The sequence below is a fragment of the Diabrotica virgifera genome, chromosome 1 (assembly GCF_917563875.1).
Source record: "Diabrotica virgifera virgifera chromosome 1, PGI_DIABVI_V3a".
Lineage (NCBI taxonomy): Eukaryota > Metazoa > Arthropoda > Insecta > Coleoptera > Chrysomelidae > Diabrotica > Diabrotica virgifera.
The window spans coordinates 91626047-91647293 of NC_065443.1; positions in this window are offsets into that span (position 1 = coordinate 91626047).

Sequence of the window (21247 nt, forward strand, 5' to 3'; positions counted from 1 at the left end):
ACTCTTACGAATTCTTTTGTTTTGAATGCACCACCAGATGATTCCACTTAGGAATACTGGTCAGGACTCTGCCGTCTTCGATATGGGCATTTAGTAGATATGTATTATACCTACTATCTGATAGATTGGTAAAGTGGTGTGAGTTATTCTGTTGTTTTGCCACTGAATATCTACGAATCTATAATCTATGTAAGAATCGGAGGCACATTTCTGCTTGGATCTTAACAATAGAATATTTGACATATTCAAACATAATATGTTTATTGTTACAAAATTTTGTAAAGGGTGATCAAAATATTATACTATTCTATTAACAAACTCAATATTTTAGCTCATGTATGAATACTCCAAAAGTATTGCCCATGCCCTACACAACTTTGTCAAGCATCATCTAGCTAGAGCAATATTTATCTTTACAAATGCACCTGGCATAAGCGCGTTCAATCGCGTTGAGAGAAGAATGGCGCCTTTCAGCCGGGAATTATCTGGACTTACACTTTCGCATGATTCTTATGGAACCCATTTGGATGAACAAGGGAGAACAAAAGAGCATGACCTTGAAAAAAAGAACTTTCAGAACCCTGGTGAAGTTCTCTCAGAAGTATGGAGTAGTATGGTTATTGACGGCCATGGCGTCGTAGCAGAGTATGTCAAGCCAGATAACATTGTTGAAAGTTTTATTCCAGATCTGTCTTCCGAGCAGTGGTATAGCGAGCATGTGTGAGAAATCAGTATTTGCTTTAGGTATATAATATGCTGAGTCCTATACGATTCATTCTTTCGGAACGCTTCGTTATGCCTCGTTACCCGATTTTGCAGTCGTCCGGTGGCCTATATATTCCAGAGCCTTAAGAGCATGATGACAAGATCCATCATGCTCCATTTCTTCTGCGACGGTCTCTCGAAATTACTACAACGTATGAAGGCTTCGGCAAATTGATTTATGACCTGTATTGCCCTAGCCTGCAGAAGGATCATCAGATTCTTTTGAAAGGATATGTCAGTGGTGTGCGGTGTGCACTGGACTTCTGTACAAAGAAAAAAGCTAAAGCGCATGTGAATACTTATCACAAGCCACTGAATCTGAACAATAACACTTTAGAGATGCACAATGTTCGTCCTTCCTGCATCCTCACGCGACGATCGAACGGTAGATCAAGAGATAATTCTCTGCGTAGTACGCGAAAATAATGACGCCGAGTGGCTTGATGAAACTGATGTTGATCTTCAACAAAGCACTGTGCCAACAACTGACTTGCTAGATGCTTATCCCAGTTATTGGTGTTGAAGAAAGTCTTGCTCATTAGTGATCCGAGGACACTGTACATTAAATAATGTTTATGTATAATACATTTAGTATTTAATACTAATTTAGTACAAAAATGTTTTTCGCATTTTTTTCATTATTTTTGTCAGTCAAAAACAACCTGCAACCTTTCTGTCTACCTCTAAACGTCATTATTGTAGTCTTTAATTTTTTTATAAAAAAATTAGATTATACTTATCTACCTACCATACCTACGTGTATTTTATAGATATTAAAAAAATATATTTCTTTGTAGATCCTAAAAAATACACGTGATATAGGGGGTTGGGGGGGAGTCTTAAACCTCACCATATATCACCAATGGGGAGGGGGGGTTAAAAAATTTCAAAAAAAACATCACGTGATTAATGGACGGCCCCTTTGTTGGTAATTTGGCATTAGCTATTACACTAATTTGCATCACTTATTAATTATTTCATGGTAGGTAAACATGTTAAACGATTTTTTGGTAAAATATACATATACCTACTATGTAATATATCGATCAATAAGCAGCGTCAAAATTAACGGAAAACCTAAGGCCATCGGTACATAATTCGCAAATATTTTACGGCTATCCCTACTTTTTCGTCTTTACACGACAAATTACGTGTAGTAAAATTCACACTGGTATGGATATGTAAACATTACTAGAATGTCATTCTACTTGACAATGTCATCATTAACTTTAAAAAGATGGCTTTTGCTTCTTCTTGGATACCTGTTATTTGTATAATTGCAAATTATTAATTCAGTTAATAAATGTGATAATGATAATGTTTTCATTAATTATGTTTTCAATGATTGTAATAATTTATATGTACAACAAAAACTAATACTCAATCGAGAAAAGATGCAGAGTGTTAAAGTGATGTTTTTAATAATATATTGTTACTATGGAACGCTTACAATTTTGAACATCTTTAACAACAAAATACTTGGATCACAAAATATTTCCTGATGTATTCTCTGCTTGGATCTTCCATAAATAATAAACAATAAATAATTTTTTATTAATAATATATTATTGTGTATCAATTTGGCAATCAAAGATAGAATAAAAATTTAATTTTTTTAATATAATGCGGGCACATAAATTTGATACACCCTGTATATTGATTTGTAAGTGGTTTCTCCTTAATGAAGTTTTCCATGAAGAATTAAAAACATTTTTGTAAATAAAAAGTGAACTGAAAGTTATTTAGGATTATAATTTTAAACCGATTGTTTATGACGGGAAAGGTAGAAGCCATAGGTAATTAGTTCTTAGAGAATTAAGGTAAAGAAAGTAATTATTATAATGGTAGGAATATTTTTGAAACTATGAGTGGGTGTTTCGAATGAAAAAAAGAATGGGGAAGAAGAAATGTCTCTGATTGGTTTGGCAATTTGGAATGGGAAGGAGAGAAGGTTGAATTTTCAGATAATTTTGGAAAGAGGGATTATTGTGTTACCGGCAGCCGAGAGGAGCAGTCAAAAGTTTTCGTGAGTAGTTCAGAAGCAAGTACTAGTGTTTTGTTTTGATTGTGAGAGTAGCTGAAAAGTGGAACGAGAGACAAATCAAATCGAGAAGAAATACCTCTTTGATTCTGAAAAGTCCAAGAGAGTAAGTTACAAGAATTATCGTTATTAAAATTATTTGTGACACCAAGTAAAAAAGATACTTGGGTCTCAGGAGATTATTGTTTGAGAGAAAGAGAGGAGAGAGTTTTGGAGTTTATTGAACGAGTACTGGCAAAAAGGGGCCTGGCTTGTGTTTTTTGGAGAAATAGTTGCTGGTATCCTGCTGGATTGTTTGCTGAGAACGGAGAGGGCTTTGATTGGTAGCCTAACATAATCAACAAGGAGGAGCTGTTTGGGTCAAGAGGAGACCTCATTATGTGTGAATCAAAAAGGTCAGTCAATAACCTATGTGATAGATTTTCTTTATAATCAGAAGTTAAAATTTTTACCTAAAAGTATATGCATTTAAGATTCCAACATTTCAAAAATATAATAGGAAGTATAAGTAATTTGCGAATACCAAATTTGTTTGTTTAGCTTGTTTTTTATTAAGCGTATCAAAAACAAAGCGATAAATATTTGTTTGAATTAGATTAATTTATATGGTAAAAGTTTCTTTTGGACAGTTATGCCCACAGGATTTAATTGATAAATTTATAGAGCATTGCTTTTGATAATAAAGGTATTCGTATGTGTTTATTTATGATTTTTCTATTTATTTCCTTTTCCTATTTTGTCCCGATAAGGATCAACTAAGAGATACTGAAGCCACGAGAAAGGATAAGTATAACCTAAGAGAATTTAATTAAATTTTTTTGACAAAAGGCACCCTGAGATTTTTTCTTAATATTTTTATGTATGATTTGCGTTAATTAAATAATTGATCAAATAAATAATAATTAATATAAAAGTAATAGAAAGCAGATCATAACAACATGGCAAACCAACGTAAGGCATTAAAGTATCTCTGGTTGTGAATTTGAAAGGATAGGAAACGGAGAAACAGGTGAAGGAAAATTTATTTGCCCGTCGGAAAAAGTTGATATATTTACAAGTTATGAAATATTTTTTTTGAGTTATTTTTTTTATCTAGGTACAATTTTACATATTTATTTTATTTTTGATTGATTTGAATTTTGATTAATTTAAAAATTTGTGTGATAAATTTGATTATATTTGGGGAGAGAAAAATTTTCGTCTCTACAGCATACAGGGTATTTTTGAATTTCGTATCAGGCGGGGATAAAAATTTAACTACATGCAGAACACCAGAAGAAAAATCAAAGAAAACAAAAAACAAGAGGAACATTTGGAACAAGAAAAACATTTGGAACAAGAAGAACATATAGAACAAGAAGACATTTTTGAAACAACAATCATGGCAACAGAAAAACAGGAATTATCAGGAATATTTAAATTATTACAACTGATGCAACTCCAGTCACAAAAAATGGATGAAAATCAACGTGAAACAAAAAAGTCATGGAAGAAACACAACAAAAAATGGATGAAGCAAAAAGGGCAATGGATAAAAATCAGGAAGAAACAAAAAACGAGCCATAGATAAAACACAACAAAAAATGGGTCAAAAAATGGATGACGATCAACAGGAAACAAAAGAAGCAATAGAAGAGAACAATAAGAAAATAGAGGAACGCATAGAAAAGTATGAAAAGGAAATAAAAGGTTGTTTGACAGCAATGAAAAACGAAATGAAAGAAAAAGAAATGAAAATTCAAAATAAAATGGAGGAGTTAACAAATTGCCAGAAGGAGGAACTAGAAAATTTGGAAAATAAGTTTGAAAATGCATTACAAGCAGACAGGCGAGAAATAGAAAGAAAAATGGAGGAAATTAGGAATCAACAAAGTTCCGGAGAAAGAAGGGAAACGAATATCCATAGTACAGAGGATGTAAAAATAAGATTTGGCGGGGATGTAAAAAAATTACACCCAGTAATTTTCATAAATAATTTAAAAAAGAAAGTACGATACATCGGTAACTTCGAAACAGCCAAAGAAACGATAAGGAACCATCTTAAAGATGAGGCGAGTTTATGGTTGGATAGCAAAGAAGAAGAATTGGAGAATTGGCATAAATTCTAACAAAAGTTCCTGAATTATTTCTGGGGAAAAATACAACAGATAGAAATAAACAAGGAGTTGCAAAATGGGAGGTACCATGATAGAATGGGTATTTCAGAAAAAACATACGCATTACAATTATACAACAATGCAAAACACCTACATTACAATTATTCGTCCGAACAGATAGTAGAACTGATAGCCAGACATTTTGAAGATACCTTAGAAGATCACATAACTTTACAAAACTACAAAGATATCGACAGTTTGTGCCAATTCTTACAAATACGAGAAACAAAAATGAGGGAAAGAGAAATAAGAAGATCGCAAGAAAATTATAGACAACGCGAAAATCAAGAATATAGAGATAGAAGACAAAACTTTAGGAGGGATTATACAAGAAGAGAATTTATTCCGAGGAGTGAAAACGAAAATAGAGACAATGGAAGAGGAAACTATAAACAAAGAAATCGGCAATGGAACGAAGACAGATATCGAGAAAATCAAAATAGAAATAACACCCGCACATATCAAGAAGACAGAAATTATAATAGAAGGAATGAACAGGAAAATCGTGGAAACCGATACGGGTCCAACAGACCAAGAGAAAATAGAAGAGCGGTAAACAATACGCAAATAGGCGAATATGAGGAAGAGAGACAAAGCGACGAAAGGAGAAGCGAAGAAGAACAGCAAGCGTTTTTTCACGAAGGCGCTCACTAAACACAAAAGAACAAACAGGAATTTTTTGTCACCCGAAGGAATTTATTAAATTAGCAGGAAATAATGATAAAAGAAGTGGAGTAAATTTAAAATTTGTAAATGGTTATATCAATGAAAAACCGATTAAAATTATGATTGATACTGGTTCGGAAATTACATTGATTAACAGGAAAATAATAGAAGAGGTTGATTTAATGAATTTAATTTACAAAATTCCCAGGGTAAATTTAGTGGGCGCAAATAAACGGACTTTGGCAACTATAAATGAATGAATACGAATAAGGATACGATTGGGCAAGAAATTTTATGCACTACAATGTGTTATAATGCCGAACATGATACATGATATGATCGTAGGAGTGGATGAATTGTCAGAAAAACATGTGGTGATAGATTTCAAAAATAATACGATGAAAATCACAGAGGAAAAAGAAAAAGAACAGGACATTCTGGAAATGGACAGGGAACATGAGAAACGGAAAAAGGATAATGTAGACAAAAAACAAACGGTGGAAATGAATTTGGCAATGAAGCAATTACAGAGAAGAAAGAGGAGAAAGCAGCAGAAGATAAGTAAAGACAATGAAGCCTGGGATTCCTCGAAAAAAGAGATGAGCCCAGAAGAAGAGAAAGAAGAAGAAGAAGAAAAAAGATTGACAAAAGAAAATGAAGCTTGGGATTCCTCAAAAGAAGAGATGAGCCCAGAACAAGAAAAAGAAGAAAAAAGATTGACACAAGAAAATTAAGCTTGGGATTCCTCAAAAGAAGAGATGAGCCCAGAAGAAGAAAAAGAAGAAGAAGAAGAAAAAAGATTGACAAAAGAAAATGAAGCTTGGGATTCCTCAAAAAAAGAGATGAGCGCAGAACAAGAAAAAGAAGAAAAAAGATTGACACAAGAAAATGAAGCTTGGGATTCCTCAAAAGAAGAGACGAGCCCAGAAGAAGAAGAGATCAGAATAGAAAAAGAAGGCGAAAGAGATACCATTGAAACTGTGGTATTTGAAGAAGAAGTATGCAAAATGGAGGAGGCAGAATATACAATAAACATGTGTAAAGAATCGGAAGAAATCGAAAGAAAATTGCTATGTGGAGAAAAAAAGGAGAAGGAACTGCGTGTAATATTGAGGGAGTATGAAAATTTAATAAATGAAGAAAACAGAGTAGCCAAAAAGTATGAACATTCATTTGAGGTTAAAGACTTAAGAAATTTTCGATCGAAATCTTACCCTGTCCCACCTAAGTACAGACACTGGGAAATAGGAAGCAATTTTTTTTTCAGGTGGGACTCAATGTTTTGACACAATAGAAAAGTGTTGTTGTCGAGAGAAAATCATTTTTTTGTTGCACTTATTAATAACGAATTTATCTCAAAACAAGGCGGGGATGTTATTGTATATCAATTTGGCAATCAAAAATAGAATAAAAATTTAATTTTTTTAATATAACGCGGGCACATAAATTTGATACACCCTGTATATTGATTTGTAAATATTTATTAGAAGTTGGCTTTCGCGCAAGGTGGTTTCTCCTTAATGAAGTTTTCCATGTAGAATTAAAAACATTTTTGTAAATAAAAAGTGAAGTGAAAGTTATTTAGGATTATAATTTTAAACCGATTGTTTATTACGGGAAAGGTAGACGCCATAGGTAATTAGTTCTTAGAAAATTAAGGTAAAGAAAGTTTGGAATTTTAGTCTCTTTTTGTTTAACCCCGAGTAAATTTTGTAGAATTTCCCGAAAGTAATTATTATGATGGTAGGAATATTTTTGAAACTATAAGTGGGTGTTTCGAATGAAAAAAAGAATGGGGAAGAAGAAATGTCTTTGATTGGTTTGGCAATTTGGAATGGGAAGGAGAGAAGGTTGAATTTTCAGATAATTTTGGAAAGAGGGATTATTGTGTTACCGGCAGCCGAGAGGAGCAGTCAAAAGTTTTCGTGAGTAGTTCAGAAGCAAGTACTAGTGTTTTGTTGTGATAGTGAGAGTAGCTGAAAAGTGGAACGAGAGACAAATCAAATCGAGAAGAAATACCTCTTTGATTCTGAAAAGTCCAAGAGAGTAAGTTACAAGAATTATCGTTATTAAAATTATTTGTGACACCAAGTAAAAAAGATACTTGGGTCTCAGGAGATTATTGTTTGAGAGAAAGAGAGGAGAGAGTTTTGGAGTTTATTGAACGAGTACTGGCAAAAAGAGACCTGGCTTGTGTTTTTTGGAGAAATAGTTGCTGGTATCCTGCTGGATTGTTTGCTGAGAACGGAGAGGGCTTTGATTGGTAGCCTAACATAATCAACAAGGAGAAGCTGTGTGGGTCAAGAGGAGACATCATTGTGTGTGAATCAAAAAGGTCAGTCAATAACCTATGTGATAGATTTTCTTTATAATCAGAAGTTAAAATTTTTACGTAAAAGCATATGCATTTAAGATTCCAACATTTCAAAAATTTAATAGGAAGTATAAGTAATTTGCGAATACCAAATTTGTTTGTTTAGCTTGTTTTTTATTAAGGGTATCAAGAACAAAGCGATAAATATTTGTTTGAATTAGATTAATTTATATGGTACAAGTTTCTTTTGGACAGTTATGCCCACAGGATTTAATTGATAAATTTATAGAGCATTGCTTTTGATAATAAAGGTATTTGTATGTGTTTATTTATGATTTTTCTATTTATTTCCTTTTCCTATTTTGTCCCGATAAGGATCAACTAAGAGATACTGAAGCCATGAGAAAGGATAACTATAACCTAAGAGAATTTAATTAAATTTTTTTGACCAAAGACACCCTGAGATTTTTTCTTAATATTTTTATGTATAATTTGCGTTAATTAAATAATTGATCAAATAAATAATAATTAATATAAAACTAATAGAAAGCAGATCATAACAATATATTATTTAACCAACAACTCAAAATATTTCTGATGCCATGTCAAATATTTAAAACTGTCACTGTCTTGTCATCATATTATATTTGATTCAGTGCGTTGTATGACAAAGATAGCGAATGTTCGATTTGAAAAATATCACCACGGACATGGTGACCATTTTTTTTTTCGAATCCTGAAAAAACTAATATTTTTTAAACATTTGAACGCAGAATGAAAGACTAAATTATTATCGAGGGCCGAAAGTCCCTTAGAGTAAATAAAAATTTTCTTTTGAATGAAATGTTTGCAACTGAAAATCACACTACATTTTCTTTTAGTTGTTCACGCCTGTAACTTATTAAAATAAACATTATAGAAGTTTTCAGGGACTTTTGGTACTCGGTAAGAACGTAATCTTTCTTTCTGCGTTTAAATTTTTCAAAAATACTTGTTAGTTTTCTCAGGATTCGAAAAAAATGAATCCCCATTTAAATAGCATTGCAGCCGAAAATACGTACCCAACCCCCTTAAAAATGGGATACGTTAGATGTCTCGAATTTCCTAAAACTGTTGTCCGATTTGAATGATTTTTTTAGTAGGTATGTTATAATTTTATTATTTAAGAAAATCGATATAATGCTATTGTTGCTAGACAGGTAAGTGTCATTTTATACCGGATATAACAATCATACTATCTATGTTTTTTCCTTATAGTTCGGAATACTCTATGGAATATTCTAGCACATGTAAATATTGAAATTAAAAATCAATTGTAGCCCTAGGCTTAATTAACATTTTCTTTTTTGTTTCATTTGCTCTTATGGTGGATAATAAAAACGTTAAGTAGGTTTAAAACTAGCTATATTTTTCATAAATAAATCCTTATTTTCTGCTTAGTTGAATAGAAAATCGTAAAGTAGGCTATGAGAAATTAACAATTTAATAGATGCCAAATCGTTAACAGTCAAAACGTGTCTAGTTTGTTGTGAAAATTAGTAGATTTATTATTTAAAGTTTCAATTAAGTCCGTACTTTTTTGTTGTTTGGTGGAAATGGAACGTGCTACAAAGAACTTGACCCGCGATGAGTGTGTTCAATCACTGATCTTACATAGCGAAGGACCTAGCTACCATGCTATCGACTGATTATATTGGTAAAAATGTTTTGCTAATGCACGATAATGCAAGACCTCACGTTCACACACTGTAATTGAATATTTATAACAGATAAATCATCGGACATTGAACTGGCCATCACATAGTCCAGATCTTACCCGATCGATCATTTGTGTGACACAATTGGCAGAAGACTATGACAGCTTTTGCTACCTCCTAGAACCTTATAAAAAGTAGAAACAGTAGCTCTTGAGATTTGGAATGATAAGGATCAAGACCAAATAGCAAATACCTCATTATTGTAATATAAAAGTACCTACATATCTCTTCGAACATAACTAAATGAATTAAAAAACAAAATGTTAAAAAGCCGAAGGTAATAATTGAATTATAATTTTAATATTTTATCTGCTAGAACATTCCACAGGGCGTTCCGAACTTTAAGGAAAAAAAAACACAGTTTGATAGTTACACCCGGTATAAAATGACATTTACCTGTCTAGCAACAATATTATTACATCGAGTTTCTTAAATAATAAGGCTATAACATACTAAAAAAATTCACTCAAATCGGACAACAGGTTTAGGAAAGTCGAAACATCTAGCATGTCCCATTTTTAAGGTGTTCCGTTAATTTGCCGCTGTGTGTATACATATAGTTAATAATTAACCGTTAAGTACAAAATTTAGAGTACTTTAAAATTGTGACGTTATATCGTTAAGTAACTACTCGTCACGTAACTATATCCAATCATAGTCAAAATTCTAGCTACCAGAGAGCTAATCTAAATTTGTCGCATAGGAAAGTACCTACGTAGATACTGTAAAGAGGGAAGATTAAAAGGGGTCTATTAAAAAATTTCTGTAGCGTCGATTTGTTCTGTAACTGTAACTACCTGAATGAACAGGATACCTAAGAGCAACACTAGCATCTATCAACCCATAAAATCAGTGGCGTGTGGTGACTTTTTCGAAAGGGGAAGCGATTCAATAAGGATATAAAAATATTTTCTTAATGGTCGAGGGTCGAGCAACTTTCCACCTGATAACACTCTGATGCGCAGGGGCTCTCTATCAGCAAAGTACTTAATTATGTGAGACGTCCTGCGTACAAGGACTCACACACTAAATCCGTGACGCGTGAATGCGTGAGGCACTCTATTCCCGCTATTTCTAGTGACTAGTGACCTATCATTGATCTGTATTGCTAGCTCGGGCCTTAAGTCCTCGCGCCGGGCTTGGTTTTCTAAAGAAGAATCATATTTAAAAAAAAAAAAAATACTCCGAGGCATTTTCCACAACACACAACTTTCACTAAAATGACACTTATTTATACTCGAGGTCTATTCTCCTATCAACTTCTGATAATTGTTGAATGCAGTCTTTTTTAATGGATAATAGGGCTAACTTTCAAAGTCTGTCTTCGCTTGTTAATTTTTTATTTAAACTCTTAATTTGAAACTTTTAATGCATCTTAATACTGCAAAACTTCGTTCAACTGATGCACTTGTGGCTGGGATAGTTAGTAGTACTAATTCACACAACTTGACCACTTCACACAGTGACTTGTTTAAACCAGTAGTTATAAAGAAATCCCAGATTTCTGGGTATTTCTTTATCATTCATGTCAGTTGTTTCATAAATGATACTTAACTGAGAATGCAAAGCTGGGATATCAAAAAAATTTCATTATTTAATCGTAATGACATAAATTCCTCTGTGGGAAATTTTGATGAATTATAATCAGAAATATTAAGGTTATATATAATTATACAAATTTTAAATCGTTAAAATTTTGAAAGCTAGAATTCATTTGTTGTAGAATATTATCAAAAGGTCTCTTTGTTTCCTCTGTCTCTCTGCCTCCGAAATTATCAATCTTCATTATTTTTCTTTCATGTTCAAACCCCATATGTTCAGTTTTATCCCAAATATTTTTAAACTGCTCTCATTTTTTTAATTATCGTATTAATAAAATCATCAATTTGTCTTATACAAAATGCAATACCATTTGATTTCTGTAAAATGTCAAATAAGAGATCAGTAAAAGGAAATATCTCTGCAAAAAATTTAAATCGAAATATTCTTTAAACGAATGTATGTAATATCTAAGCACCCCTTAGCAGCAGTAACAGTCGGAGCATCTCACTTTCGGGAAGGCGATACGACGAGCGCTTCTATGACATACCAAAATTCGCGCGACTAGTGGCTGCGGTCATTGAACCCTGACCAATTTTAAAAGGGACAACTGCATGACAAGCGGCGATTTTGAGATGCGCTTCTGCCAGGAGTGGACCAAATAGTTGAATTGTGTGCATATTGAGTTCGTTCGTACGCGATTAATTTTTAATATTTTTCAATGCCTATTGGCTAGGTAATATGTAGATTATTTGGATTAGGAAAAAAATTTTATCATTAAATATTAATTAATAATATATTTTCTTATATCGACGAATAAATAGGGAAGCGGCGCTTCCCCCGCTTCCATGGACCGGACGCCTCTGCATAAAATCAATACCAGCGTTGTTCTATCTGTTCAATCAGACAACAGTCCAGAAGATTTTCGCTTGTAATAGAGGCGCATGTAATCTTAGAAATAGAGTAACACTTTCGATAGTGAATAAATCGAAAATTATTAATTTTGTCAAAAAAATGTATAGAACATTTTTGGATTTTGTGTTTTTATGTTTTTATCAAATTTTGCGGTCAACATATAATAAAAAATTTCCACCCCCGAGATGGGATGGCAACCACACCCATGGTAAAAGCGCCTTTCGGTATCATATAGATTTTGATCCTTGGACTATCCACCACTTATTCTCAAATTTTCAAGCAAATCCATCCATTCTGTAAAAATTGCGAGGTAAAAAGCCTCGGTTCCTGTACTAATGGGAAAAGCTAAATTTATAGATTCTGTGTTGCGGATCTTGGCAGACATATCATAATCACAAACCATTAACTAATATTTTTTCTTAATAAAATTTACGCAATAGCTTTTTCAATTTGTCATTTTATAAAAATTGTTCATAATTCCAAACTACCGAATGCAGAATCTATTATTTTCGCTTAGACCGTGCAATTCGTACGTTTTCATAGCTGCTTATTATTCCCATTTTGAAATTTAATAAAGCCGCCCAACTTTTTCAATTGACAACATTCAGTAACTTATACATTTCATGTCCGCTGTGAAAATAAAGAGATAATTTGATTGTGTTTCATTTGAAATTCAAATAGACACGTTTCTTTAACGTTATGCTTCCTTGGGCAGGCGATACTTCCAGTGAGATTAAGGACACCAACTCATTTTGTTTTTTTGTGCTTTTATTAGCAATATAAAGTGAGCTTGTGTTTTTTATAAGTACGTATCAAGCCACTTGACTTAAAAGTGGTAGAATTGTAAGTATTACATATTTATTTTTTATACACACTCACAGACAAAAATATTGCATATTTTGAAATTATCATGCGAAGTGAATATTTTTTTGCTGCAATCCTTATCCCTCCCAATGTTACAGGTTTAGGTTTAATTCTACGAATGCCATGTTTTAAAGTGTCACATAAATGCTTGATCATATACATGTATTAGTCCGTTCTTTAACGGTAAAATATTACAAAACCTAAACTTAAATTTTGAAGAATCGCTTGGATTGACATGAAATTTGGATACACATAGCTAACAAGTCAAAGAAAAAAAGTGATATTGTGCCGATATGTGCTTTTGCCAGGGGGTGCTTTTCACCCCCTTTTGGGGGTGAAAAAATATTCGTCCAAAGTAAGTCAGCAAATGGATAAACTAAATAATTTTAAGTAACTTTTGTTCTATAGAGTTTTTTTAACTAAGTCAATACTTTTCGAGTTATTTGCCAGCGAATATGTTCATTTTTTCAACAACATAACCACGCTTTTAGACGGTTTTTCGCAAATAATTCAAATACAGTATTTCTCATGATCATCTTTCAGTGCGTCACAGTTTTTCGATTTCTTTCTAACGCATTAAATTGTATGTGACAGAAAAAAAGGCACGTCGGTGATTACATTTCGTCGGTGATATTTTTATAACATTTCTTCTAGTTATTCTAGTTGTCGATAGATGGCGCCATAATAAAAAAAATAATTTTTTTTTATTAGATAATAATATTACAAATATAATCTGTATAATTTATAAGACTATACAAATCAAAGAAAATACCATTTTATAAATGCAAGAAACACATTTGATTTGTTTTTATTCCAAATTGAAAATAAAATGTGACAACTGTCAGATTTAACTAAAATGTCATGTTAGAATAAATGTCATAAATGTGTATTATCATGGACTTACCCTTTTTCCTATCATTTGTTACGCACTGAAAAATGATCATGAAAAGGACAATAGTAAGTTTTTTGTCGAAAAAACTTTCTTAGCAAAAATATGGCCTGTAAAAAATTTAAAAAATGGTGTATATATCACGTCTCTATCCGCTGTGAGCTCGTACGTAGAGGGGATATTTACAAATTCTCGAGCGCCAGTAGTGGCAAGTCTGTAAACGTTTACCGGAAATTTGACATAAATGTCAAAGTGATTAATGTAAAATTAAAATTAAAAACATTAATTATAAAAAATATTAGTTGGTCAAAGCTGTGGTATATATTTTTACCTTAAATATACTTACAGTAAAAGAGCTAGGACAGTTCTAGCTATTTGGTGGAGGCGCCCCATGTTATTTCTTATGGAAAAACGAATAAAATCGCTAAGGTTCATTCTGCTCGTTTTTGTCTCGTTTTGTTGTGGAGGCGCGACGGCTCGTAGGATCGTGAAGTGTGAGGGGTCGTTGAAAAGTATAGGGGGTAACGAATACGTGAACACAAAAAACAATCGCAAAGATATTATCAAAAGGGCATTACTACATATCTCCGTTGTTAGTGGTCTGATTTTAATGATTAAAACGTTAAATGAAAGAGGAGGGTATACCGAATACGTTAGGACAAAAAACAACCACACATAGACATTGCCAAAACGGCATTACAGCATATCTTCTTTGCTAATGATCCGATTTTGACGTATGGGGTGTCAAATGAAAGCGGTGGCGACACAGAAGCCAACTGTCAATTCTTCTTCTGTCAACGTTCAACATTAACTGTCAATTCTTCTTCTTTTCCGTATAGTGCCTAACAGAAAGTGACGTGAATGGCGTGACGCGAATGACGTGACGCGAATAACGTGACGCGAATGACGTGACGTGACGTGAATAACGTGACATTTGAACGTGAATGATGTGACAGTTACGTGACATTGATCAACAATGACCAGAGGGTTGTAAGAACTCATCGCTTATCTCAAGATCTCTTCTTCTTCGTTCCCGAAGAAATGATCAACAATGACCAGAGGGTGTAAGAACGTTGTCACCTGCTTTTACCTGTGTGTCACCTGTGTGTCACCTGTATACCTGTATGACGCAAACCTATTGTCACCTGTGTGTCACCTGGATACCTGTATGACGCAATAATTGCATGAAGAAGTGATCAACAACAACAATGACCAGAGGCTTGTAAGAAGTGGTAGTTTTTCTTCGTCTTTCCCGAAAGAGGACCACCCTGTACGCTGAGTGCAAAAGTGGTCGCTTATCGCTAGATCTCTTCTTCTTTTCAGTAAAAAAGTACAGGGTGGTCGCCCGGCCTAGCCTAGCCTGGCCTCTTTTACTACCAATTGAGTTTCAAGAATACAGACAACTACACATACACATAGACATTGCCAAAACGGCATTACAGCATATCTTCTTTGCTAATGATCCGATTTTGACGTATGAGGTGCCAAATGAAAGCGGTGGCTACAAAGAAGCCAACTGTCAATTCTTCTTCTTCTTTCCGTTTATCGCAAATTATATACAGGGTGTAGTCAGAAAGTCAAATAAATTCTTCTTCTTTTCAACTGTCACAGTGATTCTTTAAGTTGTTTGTTAAATCGGTTTTCATAGTTCTTTCTGATCTGCCAAAATATTACCTGTCACTTCAGACATGGATGCATTGTCAAAGGAACATTAGGTAGGTAGGTAACGACTAAACGACTTAAAGTACAGAGACACACGACTCATCGCTGATAACGTACACGACATAATATAATCATTCTTATGAGATGTCCAAACCATCCCACTCTCATGAATTTTATCAAATACAATGCAACGGTGTTGCAACAAAACAAACATTCAAATTCGTTTACAGACACACACGCGCGCGCGCACACACACACAAGCGCACACACACACTTCTCCATCTGACAAGTAGATCAAATCACCTTCTCATATTTTTTGAAGGCTACAACCTGTTCATGACGATCGAACGCCATCAGGTACATCTAAAAAACCAACCAACAAAACAAACACATTATATTCTTTAACTATGTCCAACCCATCCAGCACCTACCTGTCATCGTAGAAAAAAAAAGACACTCCTTCAGTCTGCACTATTATTCTGAATATTCATATCATTTTTATGAAAATTACTGAATAAATATTTTCGCATTTCGCAGCCGTCAATTCTTCTTCATTATGTCGAGCCATCGTCATTTCTTCTTTTCGTTTGTCACGTCAACTTCCTCTTTGCGATCTGTCAATTCTTCTGTTCCGCAGCAACCAATTCTTCTTCATTGTATTGCGCCATCGTCTTCTTTTTGATCGGTCAACGTCAAATCTTCTTTTCTCAAAGAAAATTAAATATTTAGCATTGCAAAAACGTCAAATCTTCTCCTGTGCCACTGCCGTCAAGTATTGGTCTGTCAACTCAAAAGGAAGTGCTGCATACAATAGGCAAGGAAATTTTCAATATAGTGAGAGTTAGAAAAACTTCATACCTAGGCCACATACTGAGACAATATGCTCAAAAGATTACGAAATAACAGTATACCAAACACTGCTGTTACACTCTACTGTGATTGCCAAAAAGCTATTAGATCGTATCTTCACTGTTATCGGTTCGATTTTGACGTATGAGGCGTCAAATACACAAACCTACCGTCCACTGCTCGACACGTGGCTACCCATTATTGTTCTGTAAAATAAACTAGTCAAATTTCCCCTTTTCTACAAAGATCTTTAATTATTTCGTCTATAAGTAATTTTTGATCAACCCCCGTTAGCAACAACTACTAATTGTTTCATACAGTACAATAATTCACACGAAAATTTAAATCTGGATTTCTAAAATCTTTTATTTTATAATGTTTATTTCACTAGTAATTTTTGATCAACCTCGTATATATAAGTAGTAATATTTTTCATACATTTCAATTAAAATAGGTGAAATGTAATACCAACATAAATTTATGGTGATGACAAAAGAATAGTGGACATAGAAAAGTGGTGAAGGCATAAAAATTGTGGATATTTATCATAATTTAAGAAAAGCAAATCGACGACAGCATATTTTAGGAGACATTTCTACTGGAAACATGAAAAAATAGTGTTGATGGTGTACCAAAGATACTACGTAAAAAAGCATCATATCACTCATATTAAAAAAAAATTAAGCTTTTCAACCAAAAAAAAAAAAATGCTCAAAAACTTACCGTAATTATACACAATTAACTACACTAACAAAAATCTCCGACAGTTCGAAACAATGAAAAATGGAAACATTTCTTTTTCGTTAAAGCGTAAAACACACGAATGTCCACAATGAAATCCTACGAAAAAATACATTAGGACTACGGCCCTAATAGTTACTGCCTTCAAGGCCGTTTTTTTTAAATAATTATTTATTTAAAATATCAGAAATGCGAGGGATTAAATTTTATACCTTTCGTTTCTAACGATTACAATGTTATCAGATTGAAATAATAATTAATAAAAATTAATTACATTGAAAAAAATAAATAATATTCACAATTCTGCAGTTTTCGAATCAGATCGGTTATAGTCCAAATGCTGACTCATTGGATTGATGTTATTGTCGCAGGGGGGGGGGGTCAAATCAGGTCGGTTATAGTCCAAATGCAGACTCATCGGATTGAGGCTATTGTCGCATGGAGTGCAATGACTTTAAATCGCACGTTTGTTTGATTAATTGTTTAATTAAAAAGAACACGCGTTTGTAACAGGAGCAACGGTACCCGTAGTAAAAGGCGTACCATCAAACTTGCAAAAACATCAACAATAACGGGAAAAAACTACAAAAAATATGACATTTTGTTTGTTTAAAAATTCTGTTTTTTTGTGTTCTCCTCTAACATAGATGTAGTCGGAGATGTAGAAATGATAAACATGTATACTTTTAGAAAAAAATACAGGGCACAAATGGAAACTGCTAGAAAAGAAAAGTCATTTAAATTTAAGAGTAAATTATACATAAAAACAAAAAGCTGAACTCTCAAAGATGTGCCACTAGACTAAATGAGTCCTTACGAATTGGCTAAATTTATCTACCAATACAGTTATCCGCACTAATTGATTATTTTACACATGCGGCATTAGCACGGTCAAAGTTAAAAATATTGTTATCTAGACTTGCAACTAACGAATCTAATACAAAAATTTCGAACTTCTACTTACAAAATACGCTAAATACGCTTACCTAGATAAGGATAGGTAGGCAGTCTCCATCACTGAGACGCTAACAGAAGGGCGTAAAGATGTACAGAGACACACTAAGCCAACCAAACACCATCACTGATGCGGTAACAGAACACCAGAGAGGTATGCACAGACACGCTAAGCCAAGCAGACACCACAATTGACACGCTAGCAGAACGCCAGAGAAGTATGCACAGACACGCTAGCAGAACGCCAAAGAGGTCAAACTTGGAAAAAAATACAAATTAAATGGGGTCAATTCTCTGTTACACATTATACAGCCTAGCTTGGACTGGACTATTCTAAATAAAATTTCAAGGATAATCCCATTCAAAATTGTTTTTGTGTTAGGAAATAAAATACCAAGATGTTACTTAATATTTATTAAAGAAATTATACTATTTCCAGTAATTTTAAGATAGTCTTTCTTTGCAGTTCTGCCGTTTTATTTATACCTAAATTAATTAGTTCAGTAACAATTTTACGTTTCTGAAGCATTTTTTCTGTGTATGATTTTCGTATCGCCATCTCACTTTCAGTTTTGTAAAATTGTCTTCTCTTTTCATTGGCTTCATCTCTTCTTCTAATACCTTCATCACCTCTTTTACACTTGCACTTTGATTTTACGTGTAATTCATGCATTGAAGCATATTTTTCTAAATTGCTAACGCCTCTGCTCGCTAGGGTAGGAATTTCATTGCGTATACTTGAACATAATTTTCCTCTCAAATGTAACCATTCTGATTTAAATATCCTTCTCTCGTAATGAGAGTTAGGTTTACCTAAAAGTCCATCTCCAGCTCGACGAAGAGGTTTTTGACCATCAGTACAGGTAATGTTTCTTAACACACCAACACAATGATCTAAACAAATAATTTTTCTAAATGTAGCTTTGGATGTAATCTTTTCCCTGCATGTTGTATTTTCTTCTTGTAAGCCAACATTGTAGATCCATTTGCAAAGTGAATTAATGATTGGAGATGTTCGTGTGCAGTACTTCTGTCGTCTGCTACTAAATGACAACGGCAACTGGAATATCAATTTTACATTAGGAGCACTTGCTAGAAGAGAAAAATCACTCTCATTTAAGAGTGAATGATACCATTCTCTCGGTAACTCTTCGTAGTCTTTTGCCATATCCGTTGGCAAAAGAGCATTAATGTCGTTGACACCCAACAGAGCCAGATAGTCACTTTTTGACAAAATATACATATTTTAACTTTATACTTCATAAAAAAACTGAACTCTCAAAGCTGTCTAACTAGACTAAAAGAGTCCTTACGAAGTCGTTAAGTTTATGTGCCAGTACAGCTTCCCCCCAGCCTAAGTGTTTATTTCACGAATGCGCCGTTAATACGTTCAAAGTTGAGTGTCACGTGAATGACGTGACATTCGACACATGACGTGACATTTGACGTGAAAGGCGTGGCATTCACGTGACATTTGTCATGTCACGTGAATGACGTGACATTTGACATGTCACGTGAAAGGCGTGGCATTCTACACATGACGTGACATTTGACGTGAAACGACGCAGAACGTGGAGAGCATCACAAATTCTCTCAGGCGCTGTGGCGCGCGCCTTTCACGTGAGAGAAATGCCTAGAATGCCACGCCTTTCACATGACATGTCAAATGTCACGTCATTCACGTGACATGACAAATGTCACGTGAATGCCACGCCTTTCACGTCAAATGTCACGTCATGTGTCGAATGTCACGTCATTCACGTGACACTCAACTTTGAACGTATTAACGGCGCATTCGTGAAATAAACACTTAGGCTGGGGGGAAGCTGTACTGGCACATAAACTTAACGACTTCGTAAGGACTCTTTTAGTCTAGTTAGACAGCTTTGAGAGTTCAGTTTTTTTATGAAGTATAAAGTTAAAATATGTATATTTTGTCAAAAAGTGACTATCTGGCTCTGTTGGGTGTCAACGACATTAATGCTCTTTTGCCAACGGATATGGCAAAAGACTACGAAGAGTTACCGAGAGAATGGTATCATTCACTCTTAAATGAGAGTGATTTTTCTCTTCTAGCAAGTGCTCCTAATGTAAAATTGATATTCCAGTTGCCGTTGTCATTTAGTAGCAGACGACAGAAGTACTGCACACGAACATCTCCAATCATTAATTCACTTTGCAAATGGATCTACAATGTTGGCTTACAAGAAGAAAATACAACATGCAGGGAAAAGATTACATCCAAAGCTACATTTAGAAAAATTATTTGTTTAGATCATTGTGTTGGTGTGTTAAGAAACATTACCTGTACTGATGGTCAAAAACCTCTTCGTCGAGCTGGAGATGGACTTTTAGGTAAACCTAACTCTCATTACGAGAGAAGGATATTTAAATCAGAATGGTTACATTTGAGAGGAAAATTATGTTCAAGTATACGCAATGAAATTCCTACCCTAGCGAGCAGAGGCGTTAGCAATTTAGAAAAATATGCTTCAATGCATGAATTACACGTAAAATCAAAGTGCAAGTGTAAAAGAGGTGATGAAGGTATTAGAAGAAGAGATGAAGCCAATGAAAAGAGAAGACAATTTTCCAAAACTGAAAGTGAGATGGCGATACGAAAATCATACACAGAAAAAATGCTTCAGAAACGTAAAATTGTTACTGAACTAATTAATTTAGGTATAAATAAAACGGCAGAACTGCAAAGAAAGACTATCTTAAAATTACTGGAAATAGTATAATTTCTTTAATAAATATTAAGTAACATCTTGGTATTTTATTTCCTAACACAAAAACAATTTTGAATGGGATTATCCTTGAAATTTTATTTAGAATAGTCCAGTCCAAGCTAGGCTGTATAATGTGTAACAGAGAATTGACCCCATTTAATTTGTATTTTTTTCCAAGTTTGACCTCTTTGGCGTTCTGCTAGCGTGTCAATTATTGTGGTGTCTGCCCACATAACAATTTCATGTTCTTAGTAGATTCATAGAACATACTTTTCAGAAAAAGTATATACTGAGAATGTGCGTAATTACCATTGCGAATGTGCAGAGCAGATACTGAGTATATACTACATTACAGTACTTAAACGTTCTATGTATATACTTAGAATGTACTACCGCACTTCTT